The 8,593-nt window shown below is 35.4% G+C and overlaps 1 long non-coding RNA gene across 1 annotated transcript; it reads left to right on the plus strand.

Annotated features, from left to right (window-relative positions):
- The first annotated feature begins 6,437 nt into the window (after positions 1 to 6,437).
- On the plus strand, positions 6,438 to 7,864 carry LOC124271645. The gene is made up of 2 exons (XR_006897096.1): positions 6,438 to 6,527; positions 6,848 to 7,864. It is a non-coding gene; the product is annotated as an uncharacterized LOC124271645 (long non-coding RNA).
- The last annotated feature ends 729 nt before the right edge of the window (positions 7,865 to 8,593 follow it).

Raw genomic sequence — 8,593 nt, forward strand, 5'->3', positions numbered from 1 at the left:
TTATAATTTTTACATGTTTTTGGTTCAGTGTCAGTATGTAGAGGGGACAATTCCACATCCTGATATTGCTGGAATTCTACTAAAGTACATTCTCACTATACGGTAAGCATGTTAACATGGTTAAGCCCTGAAAATGAATCATGTGGTTCTGATGACATAACCAAGGTAAAGAAATTAGGGATGCCATGATACATAGATACACATCAATACTTTTTCTAAGTTGATCCAATTGTCGATACATTCAAAACTGTATCGATATTTAGTTTTGAAAGTATCGATTTAGATATGTTTATGTATCATTTACATTTTGCAATTGTATCATGTTTTTTTTATGTTAAGAGAGTTATATATGATTATTTTTCATGCACAAAGATTTGAAATTAGAACTTTTTTATCTCTGAGAATAAAAAATGTTGATTTTTCATGGACAGTTATAAAATATGTAATATTAATGTTCAAAATGAAACTAAATTTGCGCAACAATGCCGCGAAAATAGGCATCGTTATACGTATCGAATTGTGACATGGGTATCGTGATAAGTATCGATTCTAGAAACTCATGTATCGTGACATCCCTAAAAGAAATGTCTGTTTTATTTTTACTATGTTCGGAGTAGGTCTGCAAGAAGCTTGCAGAATTATAAACTAACACATTTAACATGGTTTGACATTAAACATGTTAAATGTAATCAGAACCACATCAATATATATAATTAGGCTTAAACATTAGAGGGATGTTTTATGTATGTATTTAGTTGGGGTTTCATTTGCTTTGGAAATCACGGAGGTTCATCTTAATCCTCATGGTGTTTCGGACCATGTTTTACTTCCACCTTGTTCCATGATTTACCATTGTTTATCATGTTTACCATATAAATATTTGCATGTATTGATCATTGAATTGTGTCACCTTGTTATTTCTAATCATGTTAATGCATGAAATATGTCATGGCAGGGCTCGATTTAAGCATTAAGAACTTGCTTTGGTGCAACCTGAAACTGCACAATGCAACCTTATTTTTATACCACCTTTCACCCAGTGCATGTTAGTATTTTGCTGTTTATAGAACACAGACTTAATCTGGGAAACAGAATGGAACTGGCTTGGAACAGTGACTGTCTACACAGACAGTGATTAATGATTGTTACTATTCATGCCATGAAATTTTGTGAAATAAGCTTAAATTATCTGATCAGATCCAGAATAATTCTGTTATAGTGGTGTTCGCAATCATCCATATTAACATGATTAATACTCAAACATTATCTTCAACTTTAACAATGAAGTTGCGCAGCCATAGCGACTATTTGAGACCTCCGAAAGTTTTGAAAGTCTCGAGTAGTAGGATATTCTAAACTAACCATGATAACAGTCGATTAGATCCAATGGACATACAATTTATAGCAATGTTGACTTCATTTTAACTTGGAGAAAGTCCTAAATCTGTTGATTGGTTTTGCTTGTGAAGCTCGCTCTTGGCCTTACAGCCTTGAACGATCCTCACGAACCAAACTAATCAACCAATTTCGGACTTTCTCCTACACATACACTGCATCAGCAGGTGCAGCCTGTTTTTGTGAGCAACAATATTACATTAGGTTGCACCAGGTGCAAGTAGATTATTATTCCTTTAATCAAGCACATGGGTGCAATGTATGAAACCCTTGACTGGGGTCACCACCAATGATATTGCTGGTGTATTGCTGTAAGCAACATAAAACTCTGACTCACTCTAAGATTGTCATGTATACCTGATGTCAATTATCCATTTTAATATGAAATGGAGATTTCATGATATGCTGGATATTTTAGGTGGGATTTTTGGTGTTTTGGGTCACTTTTGAGAAGTACAGTACTGTGTAATAATGATGATGACAAAGCGCCTTTGAGCAGCTGAGCGGAGCTGGATATCGGCGCTACACAAATGTATATATGATGATGATATGATGATATGATGATGATGATGATGATAGTGGTATGATTGTAATGGTTCTTTTCCTTGGTCCATGATCATTACAATTGTGTCAGTGAGGTGAAATTGGGTTTAACGTCGTGCTTGAGAATATTTCGCTCATATGACGACCTGCATGCGTGTGTATGTGTATGTGCGGCTGCTTGTACTAGCCCAGACTGAAGCTGGTTTTATAGTGCTAGCTCACTGAGATACCATGCCGCAGTGAAGCATGAATACCCCACTCAGACACAGTATACTGAGTCTGAGCTGACCACTCCCTGTTGTACCCACTAATGCCGAGTTCCAGGCAGGGACCAACAAGTACCATATTTTAATGTCCTTTGGTATGACGCAGTCAGGGATTGAACCAGCGACCTTCCGCTCTCCGGGCGGACGCTCTGACCACTACACCACGGAGGCGGTCTTGTGTCAATGAGGTTTGATGAGAGCAAGTATACTTAACATATTAATCTTGATAACTAACACATTGTTTTTCATTCCAACTATTTTCTTAAACCATGTGTTCATTGGTAGTCAAACTATAATACATTGCTGTGTAGGTAGCTTCCTTATTTCATTGTGTAGATGGTCACTCTGAATACCTGCAATAAGTAGGAAATGACTTAATTTGACCTTAAACATTTTTAAAAATTTCCTTTTATTACCTTTCATACCTGGGTAGTAACTCATAAAAACATTTTAAACATGTTTAAGAATAGACATAATATGAAGTCATTCAGATGAAATTCTGTCATTGTTACCACTGACATCCTAAATATGTTAATAATTACAATAATTCAGTTTATGCATATCTGTTCTAGTGTTCATAGATCTGTGTTTTTAGAAAAGTTTCAATTATCATGATTATGGTAATGCTGGTGATCATCATGATCAAAGTAAGGCCTTTTTTGTTTGCGTTGTTTATGAGACCAATCAAGAACAAACATCTAAAATTAGAGAAAAATATTACTTTTGCCAATTGTTTCACTCTCAGGTGAAACGAAAAACACCATTGTGTGTATGAAATTATTTATAACCATGAAAACACTTACACAAATCTTTATTTTAACAAAATTAATCTCAATCAATATCCTTTTGTATCACTGAGTAATCAATTTCACGATGGTGTGCCCAATTTTAATATGTTTAGGCCAGTTAGAAGGTGAGAATTTATGGATGTCAGGTGATGAAGGAGTAAGAATATACTGGGAAATGTTGTGTTCCTCATCATAAAGACCAGTGAAGATCCGGGTTAGAATTGATCTTCAGCAACCCATGCTTGTCGTAAAAGGCAGCGAACTGTATCGGGTTGTCAGGCACACTGACTTGGTTGACACAGGTCATCGTATCCCAAATGCATAGGTCGATGCTCATGCTGTTGATCACTGGATTGTCTGGTCCCAACTTGATTATTTACAGACCGCCGCCACGTAGCTGGAATAGTGCTGAGTGCGGTGTTAAACTAAACTCACTCACTCACTCCTCATAATAAAGAAGGTGACATCCATAAATTCTCACCTTTTATGTGTATCACTTCTAAATGCTGTTCAAAGACTGTAGGCCAGTTTTTCTAAACCAACCAGTGGTTGACCACATAAGCATTCGTGCCATTTGAGCACAATGCACAAGGTTACACCTTATAATCACATGATTCTTTTAAGTGGGTACTTAATCAAGTATTGAGTACAGAGAGCTATTTTGACCCAGAATTCTCACAGAGGTTTTGATTTTGGTGAGAAAATGTCCTCACATTATTGCATCCTCTTTAAGGGAGGGCAACAAGTCTCTTGAAATACTTGCTTCAAATGTCAGTGGGTATGCTGGTTATGTCAAATTATCAGCTTACTTGAATTCCTGAACAAAAAAAATATGTTCACAGGTTCGCTACTTAATTGTTGTGAATATCTGCTACCCAAATCATGACAAAATTACACTCATTCACACCATACAATCAACAACCCCTTAAAAGCCTGAAATTCTTTAAGCCCTTTTTGAAGTTTTGATATTTTGAAAGCATCCTAGGTTTTTGGGATTACACTTTCTCACAAAAGTACAGATTCTACTACATTTTGGGGTTGGGATTCAAAACCATACTCTCAAAGTCAGGCACCTAATCACCAGCACACAAAGTCTGCGATCTAACCCACTCAGCCACCACAGATTCCACAAAAATGGAAGTCATCCAACTGGTAGTAGAGATCACATACTTGGTGTACTCCTCTGATAAGTGTAAATTGGCACAGCTCCTATGGCCTAAGCTGTAAAGACACAATGCCTTTTCACAGAGAAAGGGTCATTCCAATTATAACAATTGTTGCATTTGACCACTTTACAAAACATATAGTCTATTGATATTTTAAAATCTGATCATTTGTGCATAATATACATAATTCCAATGATACTTAAAACCTGTTTGGTAAATCATTATTGCAAGTTTTATTTTAGGGTGTTATTGTGCTATTTACCTGTTGATTTGTTCAACACCAGTGACATGACTAGTGTCACACTCAGTTGAATGGGTAGGACTGTAGCATGGAGCATATGTTGAGAGAATTAACTTAAGAGAGAATGATTTTGGGCTTGTGGGGTAGAACTGCTGTATTCATGTTTATTATGCCAATAAACTTATATATTATTGGAGTATTGACTTACACGTTTCTGGAGAATATTTTCACTCTGATTGTGTTACTGTGTTTGACATCATACCCATGCTCGTCATTTTACTCAGTGTGCTTCAAGTTATCTTCATATTTATAACAATGGTTTCACTCAAGGCTGTCATAAAGATTGAATGTAGATTTTCATAATATTGGTAAAATTTGAAACTTTTTGAGTTTGTATTGATATTTATTATGAGGGATTGTAGGAAATATATAATGGATATACACATGCTAATATATGTTAGTGTTTCACAGCTGTAAGTAATAGCTTTGTCATTTTGCATTAATGTGTTTGACAAGAACAATGTTCAATGCTTCAAACTTCAGTGTGGACAATGGCATCCCGTTTGCTTACTTAACCATTCTCTTAACGATCAGATAAATTGCAAATATTTTAATGTGTCTCAAAACTACACTATCATAATTCATGGTTTACAGACCATTTTTAAATACATGTATTTTCACAGAGTTCTTTTTGGAGACAGTAAAAAATACTAACAATTCTCCTTACATATATCATGTTGATTCTGCTGCCAAATTGCCAACCCTACTCTCAGTTTTATTTTGTTTTTAATCAGATATTACGAGAGAGGGAGAATATGTGCATTGTGGATTATCTTATCCTGCTTTGAGCTTATGTGTAGTGATTTTTCTAAACGTCATCAGATGCTGATATTCAGCTCCAAGTCTCTAAGAATTGTCAGTAAAATTAAAATTAAATTAATTAAAATTCAACAAATTAAAAAAATTGAAATGTATTTTCTGATAATTTTAGGTGACCTGTTTCACTAATTACAGGATAGTTTCAAAATCCAAATTTTGAACTAAAATTTTGAAGTAGACAATTTACCCAGGTTATATTCCGATAATTTTGGGAGGTGACCTGTTTTACTAGTTACAGGATCATTGAAAGAGAGGATAATTTAAAAATCCAAATTTTGAACTAAAACCTACCCAGGTCATATGACATCATGGACCACCAAGGGCACTTAGTTTATTACCCTAGATAAATCCCTGTTGCTTTGTAATCCTGGTTCCATGCCCGAGGCGTGTATAGTTATCTCTTTAAGCTGCAGAATCAGTCTAAGCCGACACTGAGTTAAATTGGCTTTATGCTTGTGGCCCTGCCTGAGGATTATATATACATACTTCTGAATGCATTGGTAACAAAGTCTTATCTCTTAATGTTATGACAAAATCATTATCTATCATTGATTTTTTCAAAACCAAGCCATTCATTCCTGAGATTATGCAATACAACTGACATTTATCATCGAATTTACATTAGTATAAGAGCTTTATGACAACACCATGAATGCATAATCATGATATGGTTCAGGATTATTTCAGCCATTGTGTGACCATGTAACAGATGCATTTATTTTCCAAAAGTTTTAGGTACATATTTTGGTAGAGATGAGTTTTTTGGTAGTCATGCTAGTTACTTTTTCTGCATGAGGATATATTAAAGAAGCAGTTATTTTACTCCAGTATCATTTATTTCTTTGATTGACATTCTAGAAGTTGGGTAGATGAAGAATGAGGACTATTTTTATAGTTGTATATCCATAAAAATAGTCCTCATTCTTTATAATTTTGTATTTATTATTTAAAATATTGATATTGTATATATATATGATTCATTAAACGTTTGATTTAAGTCCTAAACTTGGTGAAATATAACGATATATTTACGAAGATCATGCTTGTAATGAACTGACGAATATGATTATTTTTTTGTTCCGACCACTTGCTGTGTATTAAGTTGAAATGCATATAACAATAATTTTGGTTCAGTCACCTAAAATAATTTAAGTGTTGACTAATTCATTATAACCTCAGTGTACTGTACATTTAAGCTGTATGCTTTGTCATCCATGATGCCGTTGTGCAAAGCAATCTTAGGACTAAGGTGGATCGTAACTCCCATACCTTAACATAGACTTACGACTGTCGTAGCACTAAGGTGATCGTAACTCCCATACCTTAACTTAGACTTACGACTGTCGTAGCACTAAGGTGATCGTAACTCCCATACCTTAACATAGACTTACGACTGTCGTAGTGCTAAGGTGATCGTAACTCCCATACCTTAACATAGACTTACAGCTGTCGTAGCACTAAGGTGATCGTAACTCCAATACTATAACATAGACTTACGACTGTCATAGCACTAAGGTGAATCGTAACTCCCATACCTTACCATAGACTTGCGCTTGTCATAGCACTAAGGTGATCGTAACTCCCATACCTTAACATAGACTTGCGACTGTCGTAGCACTAAGGTTGTTTTGTACAACAGCACCCATGTCTACAATGAACTGTCCTTGTTTAGATTCAAATATGTAAAACACTAGAACTGTTCTGTTTGATTTCCATTTTATAATGGCTTTTGAAATTGAAATTTACATAATTTACATTTCAAATGAAGATGGGAAAATTTCATGGGAATATTATTTTTAACTTAATTCCATCTTTGACGCACATTTTTTCAAGGTATGTTTTAAAATCATCTTTGTGGGTTTCATCAAAGTTGTACGACCATCACTGTAGACATCCCGTTGATGTCGACTCGGCGTGTAAGTGAAATATTCTCATGATTATTTATGTGGCTTGACAAGGTTCAGTATAAATAATTCTATTTTCGGAAACACAACTGGAAATCCAGAGCATCAGATTCACAAAAATTAACCAGCTGGCTTAAATCCATACGAATCTATATTTTGTGAGGGAGATTGGCATGCAGGTTATTGATTTTCGTCTTGGTTACATTGTTATATTGCGGTTCCTGTGTCTGAGGATGCAATATGTGGTGATTCCATGTTTGTTACTGCTTTATTAAGGCTGGAATGATTTTTGCTAAAAGAAGCACATTTTCAGACAATGTTTAAAAATTCAAATTATTATTTTTTTATGCTTTATTACCAGAGTATGAATTGTACAGAATAACTTAAACTGGATGAAGAACTTCAGAACTTGGGGTTTCATATGTATAAATTCTATGGTTTTCAAAACATATTTTAGAATTCTTGAGGTTGCTGTATTCACATGGCAAATGCAGCTGTTGTTGAGAAAGAAATCTCTACTTACAGTTTTATTGTACTGTTTATCATGAACTTTGTTTGGTTCTTTATCATTGTCATTTGATTGTATTGTGAGACATGCAATGATATTGTCTTTATAACATAGAGCTGATGGAATGTCATGTTAATTATACTGTTGATTGTGTTGGATAAAAGGGGAACAATGTGCAATGCTCAATGTTGTTTTTTCATTTTGCGGACACAAAACAGTGATGATCTGAATAATAATCTCACATTCCTAATTGTTTTGAAGATTCTAGGTCAGGTTGCACTTGACACTGTTATATTGATGATACAGATCCTGTTCCAGATCTAGATCCTGTCATTGTTCCTGGTCTAGATCCTGTCATTGTTCCTGGTCTAGATCCTGTTCCTGTTACAGTTCCTGATACAGATCCTGTTCAAAATTATACAGGAATCACCATGGAGTTCAGGTGATTGAAGGGCATCAGACAGCACACCTGTCTGGAAATAACTATCTGAGCCAGGAGAACCAGTGGTTGACAGTCTGAGCACTATTTCCATCAGCCATACACTGCCATCCAGCTCTCATGGCAACATGTGGGCGGTGGGGTAGCCTAGTGGTTAAAGTGTTCGGTTGTCATGCCGAAGACCCTGGTTTGATTCCCCACATGAGTAGTATACACAATGGTTGTACGGGACCAAGTCCCCCGAAGGGCTCAAATTAAGCCTTGGATAAGTTAATTCGCAAATTCTAGCATAACTCAAGTAAAAACGATTTTTTTACTTGAGTTATGCTAGAGTTTGCTTGAATTTCACATGGGTACGACGTGTGAAGCCCTTTTCTGGTCGTGATATTGCTAAAAGCTACCCCACCGCACATAGTTCTATGCAATTTGTATACAGTGACATGTCTACCAAGTCAGCAAGCCTG

Source organism: Haliotis rubra, unplaced genomic scaffold, assembly GCF_003918875.1.
Source record: "Haliotis rubra isolate DU_JTF1 unplaced genomic scaffold, ASM391887v1 Scf162, whole genome shotgun sequence".
Classification (NCBI taxonomy): Eukaryota; Metazoa; Mollusca; class Gastropoda; order Lepetellida; family Haliotidae; genus Haliotis; species Haliotis rubra.